Source organism: Rhinoraja longicauda, chromosome 9 (assembly GCF_053455715.1).
Source record: "Rhinoraja longicauda isolate Sanriku21f chromosome 9, sRhiLon1.1, whole genome shotgun sequence".
NCBI lineage: Eukaryota > Metazoa > Chordata > Chondrichthyes > Rajiformes > Arhynchobatidae > Rhinoraja > Rhinoraja longicauda.
The window spans coordinates 4,315,203-4,334,782 of NC_135961.1; the positions used below are offsets into that span (position 1 = coordinate 4,315,203).

The 19,580-nt window shown below is 46.0% G+C and overlaps 1 protein-coding gene across 1 annotated transcript in view; it reads left to right on the forward strand.

Moving 5' to 3' along the window:
- Nucleotides 1-13,206: 13,206 nt before the first annotated feature.
- tfb1m (transcription factor B1, mitochondrial) overlaps nt 13,207-19,580 on the forward strand; it is a 44,984-nt gene continuing 38,610 nt past the window's right edge. Inside the window, exon 1 of the mRNA XM_078404706.1 lies at nt 13,207-13,380. The gene's annotated coding sequence lies outside the window, so the exon portion shown is untranslated. The remainder of the gene's footprint in view (nt 13,381-19,580) is intronic.

Sequence of the window (19,580 nt, forward strand, 5' to 3'; positions counted from 1 at the left end):
AGTCGTAGCAGATCGCCAAAATTTTCTTAGAAACCGGCCCTTCGGCCGACCGAGTCTGCTCCGCCCAGCGATCCCCACACATTAACACTATCCTACACACACTAGGGACAATTTTTACATTTACCCAGTCAATTAACCTACAAACCTGTATGTCTTTGGAGTGTGAGAGGAAACCGATCTCGGAGAAAACCCACGCAGGTCACGGGGAGAACGTACAAACTCCATACAGACGGCACCCGTAGTCGGATCGAATCTGAGTCTCCGGCGCTGCTTTCGCTGTAAGGCAGCAATTCTACCGCTGCGCCACCGTCGCCCGCCCTGGTGCCCCACGACAATGACCACCGACAATGACCACGACAATGACCACGACAATGACCGCGACAATGACCACGACAATGACCACGACAATGACCACGACAATGACCACGACAATGCCGAGTCAGGTCGATACAAGTAACTTTTTTGTGAAACTAGCACCTGCTAAGGGATTACACCGTCTTCGGAACATCGCGTAATTCCCACGCTTACCTGACCGTCAAACTGTCGCCTCAAGTCTACCTGTCAAATGTCCTGACGGTAAATAAATTGGTTAAACAAAACCATCTTCCGGTATCTCAAATGCCTTTTCTTAATTTAATATTATGTGCTTCTAAATGCATCTGTGACAACCTAGCAAACTTGGGACAGCGTGCGACAGGACAGCGCCCGCAATAAGCTACGGTACCTGGCGACAAGCCAGCTGTCGCCCAGAAATTTCTATCTGGATTTTTTTCCGCGATGCGCCGAGATCGCTACGATTCATTGAAGACTCCTCACGATCACGCCCGCGCGCGACACCCGGCAACGTTCAACGACAGCCTAGTCACCGGCAGTCGCCTTAACATCGCCTACGTGGGACAGGACAGACTAAGTGGGAAGAGGCTGTTCCTAAACTGGACGTTACAGTTTTCAGGCTCACCGATGGCAGGGTGTGAAATGAGTGTGTGGTCAGGGGGGCAAGTGTTCCTCTGGACTGTTTCTCAGCACAGCCATCTTCATCAATGATTTTGGGATATTAGCTTTGGGGATGATTGCACAGTTCTATTTAGACTTGCTCAGACGAGAGAAGCAATCCATTGTGTTTAGTTTAGTTGTCACGTGTACCGAGGTACAGTGAAAAGCTTTTGTTGCGTGCTAACCAGTCAGCAGAAAAACAATACATGATTACAATGATCCATTTAGAGTCGTAGTGTGATACAGTGTGGAAACAGGCCCAAAGGGCTAGTTTCCGCGCTGAATCTCTAAACTAAACCAAGTAAATTAAACTATGCAAGGCTTCACTATCAGGCCATGGCTTCTCAAATCCATATACAAAGAATTGATGTGTAGGAAAGAACTGCAGATGCTGATTTAGATCGAAGGTAGACACAAATGCTGGAGTAACTCAGCGGGTCAGGCAGCATCTCTGGAGATAAGGAATAGGTGACGTTTCGGGTCGAGACCCTTCTTCAGACTGATCTGAAGAATTGATCTCTGCTCCTTTTCTGTCAATAGACCTGTGGCAAATAGCAGACTGGATGGCTCTGGAGTTGAAGGAGTTTTCTCTAAACATAATATTTTAATTTGGCAATCGCATGTGAAAAAAATATCTGTATCCACCTCTTACATTTATGATCAAAAAAGTAGTGCATTTTTCGTCTCTCCAGAGATGATGATAATAATAATAATAATAATAATAATAATAATAATAATAATAATAATATAATAATAACAATAATAATAATAATAATATAATAATAATAATAATAATAATAATAATAATAATAATAATAATAATAATAATAATAATAATAATAGTAATAATAGTAATAATAATAATAATAATAATAATAATAATAATAATAATAATAATAATAATATATAATAATAATAATAATAATAATAATAATAATAATAACAATAATAATAATATAATAGTAATAATAATAATAATAATAATAATAATAATAATAATAGTAATAATAATAATAATAATAGTAATAATAATAATAATAATAATAATAATAATAATAATAATAATAATAATAATAATAATAATAATAGTAATAATAATAATAATAATAATAATAATAATAATAATAATAATAATAATAATAATAATTTCCTTTATTTGGCCCCCACTGGGGAATTTGCAATGTTTCAGCAGCAAAGTGGATAGCAAGAGATCGTTCATGTATAAAATAAAAATAAAGATAAGGATAATTGTCATCATTTACTGTGTTTTTCCTTTACTGTTACTGTTAACCAGTCTGTTGACTGGTCTGCTGGAGCAGTGCTGGTTGTGCAGTCTCACAGCAGCGGGAAGGAAGGACCTCCTATATCTCTCCTTCACGCACTTGGGGGTGAAGGAGTCTGTCACTGAAGGAGCTACTCAGTGCAGTGACAGTGTCCTGCATGGGGTGGAGTCGTTGTCCAGTGTCCAGCAGCGATGTTAGCTTTGCCTGCCTATTCCGCTGAGTTACTCCAGCATTTTGTGCCTAAAATAGAATGAATAGCAGACTTCAGCAGCACATGTATTATCGGTCAGAGTGCCCTACAAAACAACTGCCAAACATGGCCTTTGATGATATTTTTGAAGAACCAAAATGAACTAGTGATGACATACAAGTTAGATCCAGCTTGCATGCTGAATTTGCAAACACGACTTTGGAGGCCTTTTCTCTACTTACAATTCTGTGGTTGATAAAACTCTGGAGTTGAACATTGAGCCTCTCAAACTCCAATAGAACATGGCCCATCGTATCTTAATGGTGTTTACCTGCTTTGTTTCCTGAAAAAAAGCTATAAACTTCAGCTTTTGAAAATGCTATTGAAATCGTCACAGCAGCTTTGTGGAAAGAATTCCTGTCATCATGCCTGAATACGCTAACTGTGATTTTAAGATTACAACTAATGGACCCCTTGTTCTGAACTCTACTGGCAGGAGAAGAAGCTTCTTTCATTCTGCCATATTTTAGCCCATAATCATCTTAAGCTCCTTAATGGTCTCAACTCTAATCTTCAGTATTTCAGGGAATGTAAGATATGTTTATGCAACTTGTCCCAACTTAATCCCTTTAGTTTTCTGTTTCATTCTGGTAAATCTGCACTTCACTCAACAGCTGATATAGTCTTCCTGAAGTGCCCAGAATTGAACCTAATGGTCCAGGTGCAGTATGATTATAAAATTGTTGAATAATACTAATCTTTTTCTATCTCCCCCCACCCTCCATGAAATAAAAGCTAACATAACATTCCATGTTAGATTTCATTCAAACATAAAGGTTAATTTTAAATTATTTTGCCATCTCTATACTAAAACTATTTCAAGTGTCTGTCCAATGTCCTCATAATTGGAGACATCTATCTATATACTAAAACTCTTGTTTGTTTGTTTGTTCCTGAACTACAGTCAAAATGGTACATGATAGCGCGACAATTTTGGGCCCACCTTACTCACCGTCGTCCCTTTGGTGCTAATGGAAGAAGTTTCATTGAAATCGGTGTTATATTTTTTAAGTTATTCGCATTTTAAAGTTTAAATCTATCTCCTAGGGGCGAGGGATGGGGGAGGGAGGAAGGAGAGGGGGAAGGAGGGAGGGGGAAGGAGGAATAAGGGCGGTTGAGGGGGATGGAGTGGGGGGAGGGGAAGGGGGAGGGGAAGGGGGAGCGGAGGGGGGTGGGTGCAGGGGAGGGGGAGGGGAGGAGGAGGGTGGAGGGAGGGGGAGGGGTGGGTGAGGGGGAGCGGAGGGGGGGTGGAGGCAGGGGAGGAGGGGAGGGGAGGAGGGGAGGGGGGAGGGAGGGGGAGGAGGGGAGGGGGAAGGGGGAAAGGGAGGGGAAGGGGGGAGGGGGGGAGGGGATGGGGGAACACACATCTAGCTCCCTCACCCAGAACATAGGATCCCCCAGGGTTGCATCCTTAGCCCCCTACTGTACTCCCTATACACACATGACTGTGGGGCCAGGTTCAGCTACCAACTCCATCATCAAGTTTGCTGATGACACTGTGGTGGTGGGCCGGATCTCCAACAACGATGAGAAGGCCTACCGGGAGGAGGTGGCTGATCTGGCACTCTGGTGTCAGGACAACAGCCTCCTCTTGAATGTCACAAAAACTAAGGAGCTGATTGTGGACTTTAGAAGGGCTAAACATCCAAGGACGTACACGCCACTGGAGATAAATGGGTCTACTGTGGATAGGGTGAGCAGTTTTAAATACCTGGGAGTCCACATCACAGAGGATCTGACGTGGACAACGCACATTGCCACACTGATGGGTAAGGCAAAGCAGCGCCTTTACCACCTTGGACAGCTGAGGAAATTCAGAGTGTCTCTGAGGATCCTTCATTGCTTCTACTCTGGGGCTGTAGAGAGCATCCTGTCCGGCAACATCACAATCTGGTTTGGGAACAGCTCTGCCCAGGACAGGATGGCCCTGCAGAGAGTAGTGCGTTCGGCCGAACGCACCATGGGAACTACACTCGTCCCCCTGCAGGACCTATACATCAGGAGGTGCAGATCCAGAGCCAGCAAGATTATGGGGGACCCCTACCACCCCAGCAACGGACTGTTCCAGCTGCTACGGTCAGGCAAACGTCTCCGCTGTCACGCTGTGAAAACGGAGAGGATGAGACGGAGTTTCTTCCCACAGGCCATCAGGACTGTCAACTTTTATAACTCCAGGGACTAAATTTTGTCTTCTCTGTATTAACTTTATTTATATGCTGTAACTGTAATTCTTTTTTGTGCACAACCCGCAGGCGTTGCCACTTTCATTTCACTGCACATCGTGTATGTGTATGTGACAAATAAACTTGACTTGACTTGGGAGGGAAGGGGGAAGGAGGGAAAGGGGGAGGGAGGAGAGGGGGGGGGGACAGTTTTTACAAAATGTTAAATGGTCAGCTCGACATAGATGACCGCATCTACACCAAACCCAAACCAAGGACCAATCAGCTGTAAATACAGAGAGGCTTTGATGTGAATGCCCTTCCCTGTGTGGCATTGTCAAACGTCTCATGTCTGCATTTTGCCTGATGTATTTGGCAAATGGCTCTACACAACTCAAACAAGACAGGAGTCAGTGGGCAGCCCTGCCTGGCTCCAGGCTAGATGGGGAAGCGATCTGCTTCACATCTGTTCATTTGGACTGCCCTATCTTTAGTTTGTGGATACAGTGTGGAACCAGGCCCTTCGGCCCGCCGGGTCTGGGCCCGGTCACGATCACCAGCACTAACCTACACACTTGGGACTGTTTACAGAAGCCAATTAGCCTACAAACCTGTACCTCTTTGGAACGTGGGAGGAAAGCGGAGCACCTGGAGAAAACCCACGTGGTCCCAGGACAAACTCGATACAGACAGCACCCTTAGTCAGGATCGAACCCGGGTCTCCGGTACTGTAAGGGAGCAAACTGTACTGTGGCACCAGCATGCCACCTCGATACCACCTCGACATTTTATCTCTCTTTGCTTTAAAGCAGCTAACAATGATCTATTCTACGTGCTCCTCGATCTCCATTCCCTTTGTCCTATTTTCACACCTTACACTTCCTTATCTATGTATCTCCCTCTCCCCTGACATCAGTCTGAAGAAGGATCTCAACTCAAAACATCACCCATTCCTTCTCTCCAGAGAAGCTGCCTGCCCGGCTGAGTTACGCCAGCATTTTGTGTTTAACCTCTGTAAAGCATTTGGGTGCAATTTGTGATTCCCACCCCAAAAGCTTCTGTAAGTTGTCCCTAATGTGTAGGATGGAACAAGTGTACAGGTGTACAGGTGATCGTGGCCGGCCCGGACTCAATGGGCCGAAGGGCCTGATTCCATGCTGTATCCACAAACTAAAAACTAAACTGAGGATAGCACAGTCCATATTAACAGATCTGTCAAACGTTTCCTCTTCATCCATGCTGACCAGGCAATTAGAGTCATAGAGTGATACATTGTGGAATCAGGCCATTCGGCCCAACTCGCCCACACCGGCCAACATGTCCCAGCTTCACTAGTCCCACCTTCCCGTGTTTGGTCCATATCCCTCCAAACCTGGGAGCGCCGCGCCGGGGATGGAGACGGGGGGAGGGAGCGCCGCAAAAGGGCGTCACGGTGGCACAGCGGTAGAGTTGCTGCCTTACAGCGAATGCAGCGCCGGAGACTCAGGTTCGATCCCGACTACAGGCGCCGTCTGTACGGAGTTTGTACGTTCTCCCCGTGACCTGCGTGGGTTTTCTCCGAGATCTTCGGTTTCCTCCCACACTCCAAAGACGTACAGGTATGTAGGTTAATTGACTGGGTAAATGTTAAAAAAATTGTCCCTAGTGTGTGTAGGATAGTGTTAATGTGCGGGGATCGCTGGGCGGCGCGGACTCGGTGGGCCGAAGGGCCTGTTTCCGCGCTGTATCTCTAAATCTAAATCTAAAATCTAAATGTCGCAGCTACACTAGTCCCAGCTGCCTGGGATTGGTCCATTCCCTCCAAACCTGCCCCATCCATGTACCTGTCTAACTGTTTCTTAAACAATGGGATAGTCCCAGCCTCAACTACCTCCTCTGGCAGCTTGTTCCATACACCCACCACTGTCAACTCCCTGTCCTGCAGAAGGTAATGGTATCCCAGAGCAGCACAAGATCCTCAGGGATTTTCCTGCTGATACACCACAAGTTTAGTGCAGGTGGATTGCCTATCCCAGAACAGACTTCATCCACCCAGTGATGGTCTCGGATAGGATCTTGTCATCCATGAGAGGGGTTGCCAACTCCGGACATCCACCATCCTCCCCCTCTTTTGCTTGTGGGTAAAGGTGATGATAGGACGGTACTTGGATACGGAAGGTGTTGAGGGACATTGGCCGAATGCAGGTGTCATGGTAACTGACGATGCGTACCATCACAAAGCCCCGCCAAAGTGGCGGCAAGCTAATGGAGAAGTGCAACGACAGGACTAATCTCCGGAGAAGAGGATGTGAATTGGCCAAGCAGAAGGCAAAGATTGGAAGGAGATGCTCTTAGCATATGTAGCAGCGTGTCGAGGTGACACCACACTGCACAACAGGGACGAGAACGGCAGAATTGCTGTTTGGAAGGAAAGTCCGGACCAAGATGCCACGGGTTAGTGACATGGTAAATGACCAAGAAATGAGAGATCGCGGTGCAGAAACGAAAAGGGGGCATCAAAGCTCTGTGCAGACAGGAGAAGAGCGGCACGGTGGCGCAGCGGTAGAGTTGCTGCTTTACAGCGAATGCAGCGCCGGAGACTCAGGTTCGATCCTGACTACGGGTGCTGCACTGTAAGGAGTTTGTACGTTCTCCCCGTGACCTGCGTGGGTTTTCTCCGAGATCTTCGGTTTCCTCCCACACTCCAAAGACGTGCAGGTGTGTAGGTTAATTGGCTGGGTAAATGTAAAAATTGTCCCTAGTGGGTGTAGGATAGTGTTAATGTACGGGGATCACTGGGTGGCAAGGACTTGGAGGGCCGAAAAGGCCTGTTTCCGGCTGTATATATATGATATGATGATATGATGAGGTGCCAGACCATCAGATGTGATGCCTGGAGATGAGGTGCTGTTGAGGAGAGAAAGTCCAAGCAAAATGGATGCACCCTTCTTTCCATAACCATACACAGTGGTGTCCAGGCAAGGAAATAAGGTGACAGTCCAGTAGTCAGAAGGAGTCACATATGATAGTAACGCATGATATGTGGAAAAGTATCATCACCGTTGTGATAGTCCGGGGACGCTGCAGACTGAAACAGAGAAACAGAGAAAATGGGTGCAGGAGTAGGCCATTCAGCCCTTTGAGCCAGCACCACCATTCAATATGATCATGGCTGATCATCCAGAATCAGTACCCCCGTTCCTGCCTTCTCCCCATATCCCTTGATTCCGTTAGCCCGAAAAGCTATATAGAAACATAGAAAATAGGTGCAGGAGGAGGCCATTTGGCCCCTCGAGACAGCACCGCCATTCATTGTGATCATGGCTGATCATCCACTATCAGTAACCCGTGCCTGCCTTCTCCCCATATCCCTTGATTCCGCTAGCCCCGAGAGCTCTATCTAACTCTCTTTTAAATTCATCCAGTGAATTGGCCTCCACTGCCTTTTGTGGCAGAGAATTCCGCAAATTCACAACCCTCTGGGTGAAAAAGTTTTTTCTCATCTCAGTTTTAAATGGCCCCCCCTTTATTCTTAGACTGTGTGGCCCCTGGTTCTGGACTCGCCCAACATTGGGAACATTCTTCCTGAAGTTGAGACTACGAGGGATCAGACCTGTGACTACCAAATTGACGAGCCAAGACTACACGAGGTTGAGGGACAGACTAGGCAAGACCAGAATCGAGATGATGAACTGGTGGAGCAGGACATGACAGATCGGAATCCAGTATCAGTGTAGCCAGGGGCAGTTGCCAGACCAAATCGTCAGAGAAGACCACCCAAGAAATGAGGATTATGAGATGTGTTGACATGTAATTATTAATGTAAAGAATGCCATAATCTAAATGGTGTTTAGTTTAGTTTAGAAATACGGCACGGAAACAGGCCCTTCGGCCCACCAAGTCCGCTCCGACCAGCGATCCCCGCACATTAACACTATCCTACGCTAGGGCCAATTTTCACATTTACACCAAGCCAATTAACCTACAAACCTGTATGTCTTTGGAGTGTGGGAGTAGAATATTCAGTTTACAATATGGTGATGGGGAAATGCTCTTTGTTTGATAATGAAAGGATGTTGTTGTAGTTAAATGTATCACGTGTTACTCTGAGTCAGAAAGGTCAGACCCTAACCCTAACCCTAACCCTAACCTATTGCTGGGATGTAAGGAGAGGAGGAGGCTCCAGCATTTAGTGTCTATCTTCGGTTTAAATCAGCATCTGCAGTTCCTTCCTACACAATGAAAACAGCCTGTTCTGTGTTCAGTGTCCTTGGAGTGTGCTAATTAAATTCAGATCAAGGCGATGATATGCAGCACTAGGGTTGCCAACTGTCCTGTATTAGCTTGGACACCCCCTATATTGGGATAAATTTGTTTGTCCAATTGGTATTAGGCCCGGACACTGTAGGCCCGGACACTGTAATCCCGGACACTGTAGGCCCGGACACTGTAGGCCCGGACACTGTAGGCCCGGACACTGTAGGCCCGGACACTGTAGGCCCGGACACTGTAGGCCCGGACACTGTAGGCCCGGACACTGTAGGCCCGGACAGTGTAGGCCCGGACAGTGTAGGCCCGGACAGTGTAGGCCCGGACAGTGTATGTCCGGACAGTGTAGGCCCGGACAGTGTAGGTCTGGACAGTGTAGGTCCAGATTCTGTAGGTCCGGACAGTGTAGGCCCGGACAGTGTAGGCCCGGACAGTGTAGGTCTGGACAGTGTAGGTCCAGACAGTGTAGGTCCGGACAGTGTACGCCCGGACAGTGCAAGCCCGGACAGTGTAGGCCCGGACGCTGTAGGTCTGGACAGTGTAGGCCCGGAGGCCCGGGCACTGCCTGACGGAGGTTGTGTAGCAACCCGCCTCCCGGCCCGGGCGACCGCCATTGGTGGAGCAGGAGCACGTGGCCGCTGGCTGGGTGAGGTCACGTTGGGCGCGGGGCGGTGACGTCACCTTGCCCCGTATATGGGAGTGAGATAGTTGGCGCCCCAATGCAGCAGGCAGATGGGATAAGCTTAGATAGGCACCATGAGGTGGGCCAAAAAGGACTGTTGCTGATTTTTATGGAGTCTGACACATGCGTCAGTGTAGCAGTGGGTCAGGCAGCATCTCTGGATACAAGGAATGGGTGATGTTTCAGGTCGTGACCCTTCTTCAGACTGTCTGAAGAAAGGTCCTTCTGCAGTTATACAGGGCCCTAGTGAGACCGCACCTGGAGTACTGTGTGCAGTTTTGGTCTCCAAATTTGAGGAAGGATATTCTTGCTATTGAGGGCGTGCAGCGTAGGATTACTAGGTTAATTCCCGGAATGGCGGGACTGTCATATGTTGAAAGACTGGAGCGACTAGGCTTGTATACATTGGAATTTAGAAGAATGAGAGGGGATCTTATGGAAACGTATAAGATTATTAAGGGGTTGGACACGTTAGAGGCAGGAAACATGTTCCCAATGTTGGGGGAGTCCAGAACAAGGGGCCACAGTTTAAGAATAAGGGGTAGGCCATTTAGAACGGAGATGAGGAAAAAAAAATTCAGTCAGAGAGTTGTGAGTCTGTGGAATTCTCTGCCTCAAGAAGGCAGTGGAGGCCAATTCTCTGAATGCATTCAAGAGAGAGCTAGATAGAGCTCTTAAGGATAGCGGAGTCAGGGGGTATGGGGAGAAGGCAGGTACTGATTGAGAATGATCAGCCATGGTCACATTGAATGATGGTGCTGGCTTGAAGGGCTGAATGGCCTCTTCCTGCATCTGTTGTCTGTTGTCTATTGTCTGTTCTGTTGTCTGTTCTGTTGTCTGTTGTCTGTTATATGTTGTCTATTGTCTGTTATATGTTGTCTATTGTCTGTTATATGTTGTCTGTTGCCTGTTGTCTATTGTCTGTTGTCTGTTGCCTGTTGTATATTGCCTGTTGTCTGTTGTATATTGTCTGTTGTATATTGTCTGTTGTATATTGTCTGTTGTATATTGTCTGTTGTATATTGTCTGTTGTATATTGTCTATTGTCTATTGTCTATTGTATATTGTCTGTTGTCTGTTGTATATTGTATATTGTCTGTTGTATATTGTCTATTGTATATTGTCTATTGTATATTGTATATTGTATATTGTATATTGTCTGTTGCATATTGTATATTGTCTATTGTATATTGTATATTGTCTGTTGTATATTGTATATTGTCTATTGTCTATTGTCTATTGTCTATTGTATATTGTCTGTTGTATATTGTCTGTTGTCTATTATCTGTTGTCTGTTGTATATTGTCTATTGTATATTGTCTGTTGTATATTGTCTGTTGTATATTGTCTATTGTATATTGTCTGTTGTATATTGTCTGTTGTATATTGTCTGTTGTATATTGTCTGTTGTATATTGTATATTGTCTGTTGTATATTGTATATTGTCTTGTATATTGTCTGTTATCATATCATATCATATATATACAGCGCGGAAACAGGCCTTTTCGGCCCACCAAGTCCGCGCCGCCCAGCGATCCCCGTACATTAACACTATCCTACACCCACTAGGGACAATTTTTACATTTACCCAGCCAATTAACCTACATACCTGTACGTCTTTGGAGTGTGGGAGGAAACCGAAGATCTCGGAGAAAACCCACGCAGGTCACGGGGAGAACGTACAAACTCCTTACAGTGCAGCACCCGTAGTCGGGATCGAACCTGAGTCTCCGGCGCTGCATTCGCTGTAAAGCAGCAACTCTACTGCTGCGCTACCGTGCCGCCCAATTGTCTGTTGTATATTGTCTGTTGTATATTGTCTGTTGTATATTGTCTGTTGTATATTGTATATTGTCTGTTGTATATTGTATATTGTCTGTTGTATATTGTCTGTTGTATATTGTCTGTGGTATATTGTCCGTTGTATATTGTCTGTTGTATATTGTGTTGTATATTGTCTGTTGTATATTGTGTTGTATATTGTCTGTTGTATATTGTGTTGTATATTGTCTGTGGTATATTGTCCGTTGTATATTGTCTGTTGTATATTGTCTGTTGTATATTGTCTGTTGTATATTGTCTGTTGTATATTGTGTTGTATATTGTCTGTTGTATATTGTCTGTGGTATATTGTCCGTTGTATATTGTCTGTTGTATATTGTCTGTTGTATATTGTCCGTTGTATATTGTCTGTTGTATATTGTCTGTTGTATATTGTCTGTTGTATATTGTCTGTTGTATATTGTCTGTTGTATATTGTCTGTTGTATATTGCCTGTTGTATATTGTCTGTTGTATATTGTCTGTTGTATATTGTCTGTTGTCTGTTGCCTATTGTATATTGCCTGTTGTCTGTTGCCTATTGTATATTGTCTGTTGTATATTGTCTGTTGTATATTGTCTGTTGTATATTGTATATTGTCTGTTGTATATTGTCTGTTGTATATTGTCTGTTGTACATTGTGTTGTCTGTTGCCTATTGTATATTGTCTGTTGCCTATTGTATATTGTCTGTTGTATATTGTCTGTTGTATATTGTGTTGTATATTGTCTGTTGTATATTGTGTTGTATATTGTCTGTTGTATATTGTGTTGTATATTGTCTGTGGTATATTGTCCGTTGTATATTGTCTGTTGTATATTGTCTGTTGTATATTGTCTGTTGTATATTGTCTGTTGTATATTGTGTTGTATATTGTCTGTTGTATATTGTCTGTGGTATATTGTCCGTTGTATATTGTCTGTTGTATATTGTCTGTTGTATATTGTCCGTTGTATATTGTCTGTTGTATATTGTCTGTTGTATATTGTCTGTTGTATATTGTCTGTTGTATATTGCCTGTTGTATATTGTCTGTTGTATATTGTCTGTTGTCTGTTGTATAGTGTCTATTGTCTGTTGTATATTGTCTGTTGTATATTGCCTGTTGTATATTGTCTGTTGTATATTGCCTGTTGTATATTGTCTGTTGTATATTGTCTGTTGTATATTGTCTGTTGTATATTGTCTGTTGTATATTGTCTGTTGTATATTGTCTGTTGTATATTGTCTGTTGTATATTGTCTGTTGTCTGTTGTATATTGTCCGTTGTATATTGTCTGTTGTATATTGTCTGTTGTATATTGTCTGTTGTATATTGTCTGTTGTATATTGTCTGTTGTATATTGTCTGTTGTCTGTTGTATAGTGTCTATTGTCTGTTGTATATTGTCTGTTGTATATTGCCTGTTGTATATTGTCTGTTGTATATTGCCTGTTGTATATTGTCTGTTGTATATTGTCTGTTGTATATTGTCTGTTGTATATTGTCTGTTGTATATTGCCTGTTGTCTGTTGTATAGTGTCTATTGTCTGTTGTATATTGTATATTCAATAACTGCAAATTCACCATCTCTATATTGTCTGTTGTATATTGTCTGTTGTGTATTGCCCCTGACCTTTGGGTCAGCGCGTTACTGCACAATTGCAAAGGGTTTGCTCTTATTTTCAGCGACAAAAATGAAAAAGGGGGGCTGATCAGCAGCAGTGCACACACACACCCAGTTGCAGCGTGCAGGGCCACAGCCTCACACAGCGGATGGGCGGCTACCAATGCGATGCGATGCATTGCAAGCCCGCCCCGTCCCGTCCCGTCCTGCCTGTCCTGTCCTGTCCCGTCCCGTCCCACCGGCGCTGAGTGGTTCTCTCTACAAGCAGCAGCGGCGTTGAGTGGGCAGCCGGAGTGACGGGCAGCGGCGGTGACAGCGACAGCGACAGCGGAGAGGGTAAGATGGCAGGCGGTGACCAGTGTGTGTGTGTGTGTGTGTGTGTGCACGCCGGGGTTGTGCACGGGTTGTGTGTGGGGTGGTCGTGGTAGTGGTATGGGACCCCCCCCCCCCCCCTCTTTGCTTTGGCAGCTTTGCAACATCACTGGGCTGGGCTGGGCTGGGCTGGACTGCTCTGCTCTCACCCACCCACGGGACCACAGCCTACTGTGGGTTAGAGCTTACTGTGGGAATGAGGTCACAGAGGGGACCCCACACACACACACAGTGAGGTCACAGAGGGGACCACCCCCCCCCCCCCACACACACACACAGTGAGGTCACAGAGGGGACCCCCCCCCCCACACACACAGTGAGGACACAGAGGGGACCACCCCCCCCCCCCCCCACACACACACACAGTGAGGTCACAGAGGGGACCCCACACACACACACACACACAGTGAGGTCACAGAGGGGACCCCACACACACACAGTGAGGTCACAGAGGGGACCACCCCCCCCCCCCCCACACACACAGTGAGGTCACAGAGGGGACCCCACACACACACAGTGAGGTCACAGAGGGGACCACCCCCCCCCCCACACACAGTGAGGTCACAGAGGGGACCCCACACACACACAGTGAGGTCACAGAGGGGACCCCACACACACACAATGAGGTCACAGAGGGGGACCACACCCCCCACACACACCCCACACACACACACCACACACACACACACACACCCCACACACACACCCCACACACACAACACCCCCACCCCCACACACACACACCCCACACACCACACACACAACACCCACACACACACACACACACACACACCCCACACACCACACACACACCCCACACACACAGCACACACACCCCACCCCACACCCCCCCCCCCCCCCCCCCGTAGGATAGTGTTAGTATGCGGGGATCGCTGGTCGGCACGGACCCGGTGGGCCGAAGGGCCTTTTTTCACGCCGTATCTCTATACTAAAAATCCCCAAAGCATGTGGGTTTGCAGGTTAATTGTCCGCTGAAAATTGCCCTTTGTGTGTTGGGTGTGAATTGGAAAGTGTAATAACGTAGAACTAGTGTGAAGGGGTGATTGGTTGTCAGTGTGGACTTGGTGGGCCGAAGTACATGCTTCCATGCTGTATCTCTGAACTGAACTAAAAGACATACAGTGTGGAGAGAAGAGAAACCACAGCTAACAGGATTTGTTAGGGATTCTGACAATGCTTTGGAGGTGGTTTGGTCTCCAGATTTACATTGAGATCAATCCTGCTTTTTTTTAAACAACAGTAAAGTTTTTAACCTGATTGTGTGCATTATATGTAATTTAAAACACAAGCTGCTTCAGACTTGTATTAGACAATAGACAATAGGTGCAGGAGGAGGCCATTCGGCCCTTCGAGCCAGCACCGCCATTCAATGTGATCATGGCTGATCATTCTCAATCAGTACCCCGTTCCTGCCTTCTCCCCATACCCCCTGGGAATTATGGACAATCTTTGGTCCTTGATTTGAAGTTATGCTCCAAGTTTCATGTTGCTTCAAATCCAAACTCATTGTAGACTCCAAGACACAGCATGAAAATGGCCACCTGACCCAATTCATACGTAGTGACCAGGTTAGTTCCATTTACCTGTGTTTAGCCCATGTCCCTCTAACATTTCCTATCCATGTGCCTGTCTTTTAAATGTTGTTATTAAGCCTGCTTCAACGTCCTGCGGCAGCTCGCTCCATGTACCCATCCATCATCCTCCAGACCTCAGACTTTAGAGATACATCATGGAAACAGTCCCTCGGCCCTCTGCGTCCGTGCTAGCCAGCAATCACGCCATACCGTAACACTGTCCCACACACTAGGCATAGCTTAAGGATAGCAGAGTCAGGGGGTATGGGGAGAAGGCAGGAACGGGGTACTGATTGAGAATGATCAGCCATGATCACATTGAATGGCAGTGCTGGCTCAAAGGGCCGAATGGCCTCCTCCAGCACCTATTGTCTATTGTCTATTATCCCTAGTGTGTGTAGGGTGGTGTTAACGCGCAGGGATCACTGGTTGGCGTAGACTCGGTGGGCCGAAGGGCCTGTTTCTATGCTGTATCTCTAAGAGAATCTCTGGATAAAAAGGTATAGGTGACATTTCGGGTCGAGACCCTTCTTCGACCCGAAACGTCACCTATTCATTCTCTCCAGAGATGCTGTCTGACCCACTGAGTTACTCCACCTTATTGTGTCTATCTTCGGTTTAAACCAGCTTCTGCAGTTCTTTCCTACACAACAATTCCACATAACTAGCTGTCTGTGTCACTTCTGGCTCGTTTGAATTTATGGTTACCATGAACACCTTATGAGGGTGATCAGCCATGATCACAATGAATGGTGGTGCTGGCTCGAAGGGCCAAATGGCCTCCTCCTGCATCTATTGTCTATTATAATTAATCTACAAACCTGTACGTCTTTGGAGTGTAGGAAGAAATCAGAACGACCGCAGAAGAAACACGTGGTTGCAGGGAGAAGGTACAAACTCCGTATAGACAGCTGCCCTAGTCAGGATGAACCTGGATCTCTGGTGTGCTATAAGGCAACAACTCTACTGTTGTGCCATGGTGCTGCCTTGTAACACGGCCATCCTGTGTGTGTGTGTGTGTAAAATAAAAAAAATGCCCTTGCATTCCTCTTAAACGTTTGTCCACTCCCCTTAAACCCATGCCGGTACAAATCGAAAGTATTTATTTCACAAAATGCTGGAGTAACTCAGCAGGTCAGGCAGCATCTCAGGAGAGAAGGAATGGGTGACGTTTCGGGTCGAGACCCTTCTTCAAACCCCTTAAACCTATGCTCTCTAGTTCTTGATTTCCATACCCCGAGGGGAAAAAACTGCAAATTCACCATCTCTATTCCCCCCCCCCCCCATGAGTTTATACAGTTCTATAAGATCACCCCTCAGCCTGGTCCACTCCTCCCTTCCCACCCAAACCACCCCATCCCCGGGCACTTTCCCCTGCAACCGCAGGAGATGCAACACCTGTCCCTTTACCTCCCCCCTCGACTCCATCCAAGGACCCAAACAGTCTTTCCAGGTGAGACAGAGGTTCACCTGCACCTCCTCCAACCTCATCTATTGCATCCGCTGCTCAAGATGTCAACTTATTTACATCGGCGAAACCAAACGCAGGCTCGGCGATCGCTTCGCTCAACACCTTCGCTCAGTCCGCCTCAACCAACCTGATCTCCCGGTGGCTGAGCGCTTCAACTCCCCCTCCCACTCCCAGTCTGACCTTTCTGTCATGGGCCTCCTCCAGTGCCATAGTGAGGCCCACTGGAAATTGGAGGAACAGCACCTCATATTTCGCTTGGGCAGCTTGCAGCCCAGTGGTATGAACATCGACTTCTCTAACTTTAGATAGTTCCCCTGTCCTTCTCTTCCCCTCCTCCTTCCCAGATCTCCCTCTATCTTCCTGTCTCTGCCTATATCCTTCCTTTGTCCCGCCCCCTGACATCAGTCTGAAGAAGGGTCTCGACCCATAATGTCACCCATTCCTTCTCTCCTGAGATGCTGCCTGACCTGCTGAGTTACTCCAGCATTTTGTGAAGAAATACCTTTGATTTGTACCAGCATCTGCAGTTATTTTCTTATACCCCTCAGCCTCCTGCATTTTCGAAGGAATAAAGTCCTGGCCTATCCAACCTCTGCCGATAGATTCGGCCATCAAGCCCTTACAACATCTTCGTACATCTTCTCTACGCTCTTCCCTACAGCAGGTTGAGATAAACTGAGTACAATATCTCCACTGGTACACCTGTGGATGTTCAAGAGAGTATTTGTTAACCTGGCGGAATCTAGCCATTGAATTATTTCCCAAACCAGCTCTCCGTCATCAGCATAGTGATGAAAGGAATCAGGTGACACCTATTCATGAGGTGAAAAAACACTTTTTCACCCAGAGAGTTGTGAATTTGTGGAATTCTCTGCCACAGAAGGCAGTGGAGGCCAATTCACTGGATTAATTTAAAAGAGAGTTAGTTAAAGCTCTAGGGGCTAGCGGAATCAGGGGATATGGGGAGAAAGCAGGCACGGGGTGCTGATTGTGGATGATCAGCCATGATCACAATGAATGGCGGTGCTGGCTCGAAGGGCCAAATGGCCTCCTCCTGCACCTATTTTCTATGAATAACTTACTTGCTGGAGTTCAATTCAAGTAGTTCCAGCAATTCGGGCTCCTGGCTTCACCACAACGGTAATCCAGATAAAATGGGGCTGGATTTTGCTGTGACACTAATAATAAGCCAAGTCAAGTCAATTTTATTTGTATAGCACATTTAAAAACAACCCACGTTGACCAAAGTGCTGTACATCAATTCAGGTACTAAGAACGAACATACAATGGCACACAAACATAACAGCACATACATAAACAGTTTACAGTGCCCCCTCAGAGGGCCTCAAACGCTAGGGAGTAGAAATAAGGTTAACTTTACATTCCATCGCAGATAAACAATGAAAGTACCACAAAAAAATCAGTGTTCTATTCATTCCATGATAATAATATCTGTCAAACATCCTCTCTGCAGCCAAAGTTGTCATAAATTCATAAGTGATAAAAGCATAATTAGGCCATTGGGCCCATCAAGTCTACTCTGCCATTCAATCATGGCTGATCTATCTCTCCCTCCTAACCCTATTCTCCTGCCTTCTCCCCATAATCCCTGACACCAGTACTAATCAAGAGAGTTTTACAGGATGAGATGTATTCATCTCTGGTTCATAAGGTGACCTTTCTTAAGAAGTCAACAACTTTCATTACTATCCCTTTTACTTTTCCATGAATGTAGTATTTACTTGTCTTTATCTTAGATTCTGTACCTGACTTGTGCCCTGAATTCGTTATTTTAACTGGTTGCTTTTGATTAATTAATTAATCACTCTGGTTGCTCAACAAGAATAGAAGCTGGGAGGTCATGTTGCAGTTGTATAAGATGTTGGTGAGGCCGCATTTAGAGTATTGTGTTCAGTTCTGAGAATAGGAAGGATGTTGTCAAGCCTGAAAGGGTTCAGAGACGATTTGCGAGGATGTTGCCAGGACTAGAGGGTGTGTGGTCGAGGGAGAGGTTGAGGAGGCTGGGACTCTATTCCTTGGAGCGCTGGAGGATAAGCGATAATCTTTTCGATGTGTATAAAATCAAAAGAGGAACAGATTGGGTAGATGCACAGTGTCTTGCCCAGAGTAGGGGAATCGAGGACCAGAGGACATAGGTTCAAGGTGAAGGGGAAAAGATTTAATAGGAATCTGAGGGGTAACCTTTTCCACACAAAGGGCGGTGGGTGTATGGAACAAGCTGCCAGAGGAGGTAGTTGAGGCAGGGACTACCCCAACGTTTAAGAAACAGTTAAACAGGTACATGGATAGGACAGGTTTGGAGGGATATGGGCCAAATGCGGGCAGGTGGGACTAGTGTAGGTGGGACATGTTGGCCGGTGTGGTCGAGTTGGGACGAAGGGCCTGTTTCCACACTATGACTCTAAGAAGATGGCCTTTATATGGCATTACATTGCTTGAATGCCCTATTAGCATCAATATGATATACAAAATTAAGTAGAAAGGAGTCTGAAGAATAGTCTCAACCTGAAATGTCACCCATCAGAGATGCTGCCTGTCCCACTGAGCGAGTCTAGCATTTTGTGTCTACTGTATCTTCAGTGTAAACCAGCATCTGCAGTTCTTTCCTACACATAGAAAGTAGTAATGTCCCTAAATTGTCCGGCGTACATTTTTCCTGTCCATTTGATTCAGTTATATAGATTGTGTGTATTTCACAAAATGCTGGAGTAACTCAGCAGGTCAGGCAGCATCTCAGGAGAGAAGGAATGGGTGACGTTTCGGGTCGAGACCCTTCTTCAGACCTGAGATGCTGCCTGACCTGCTGAGTTACTCCAGCATTTTGTGAAATAAATACCTTCGATTTGTACCAGCATCTGCAGTTATTTTCTTATATAGATTGTGTGCACATTTCGTGGTTGTTTCAATATTTTGAACGAGCAGCCTTCTTTTCTCAGGCAGTCCCTTTAAGGATAGCGGAGTGAGGGGGTATGGGGAGAAGGCAGGAACGGGGTACTGATTGAGAATGATCAGCCATGATCGCATTGAATGGCGGTGCTGGCTCGAAGGCCTGAATGGCCTCCTCCTGCACCTATTGT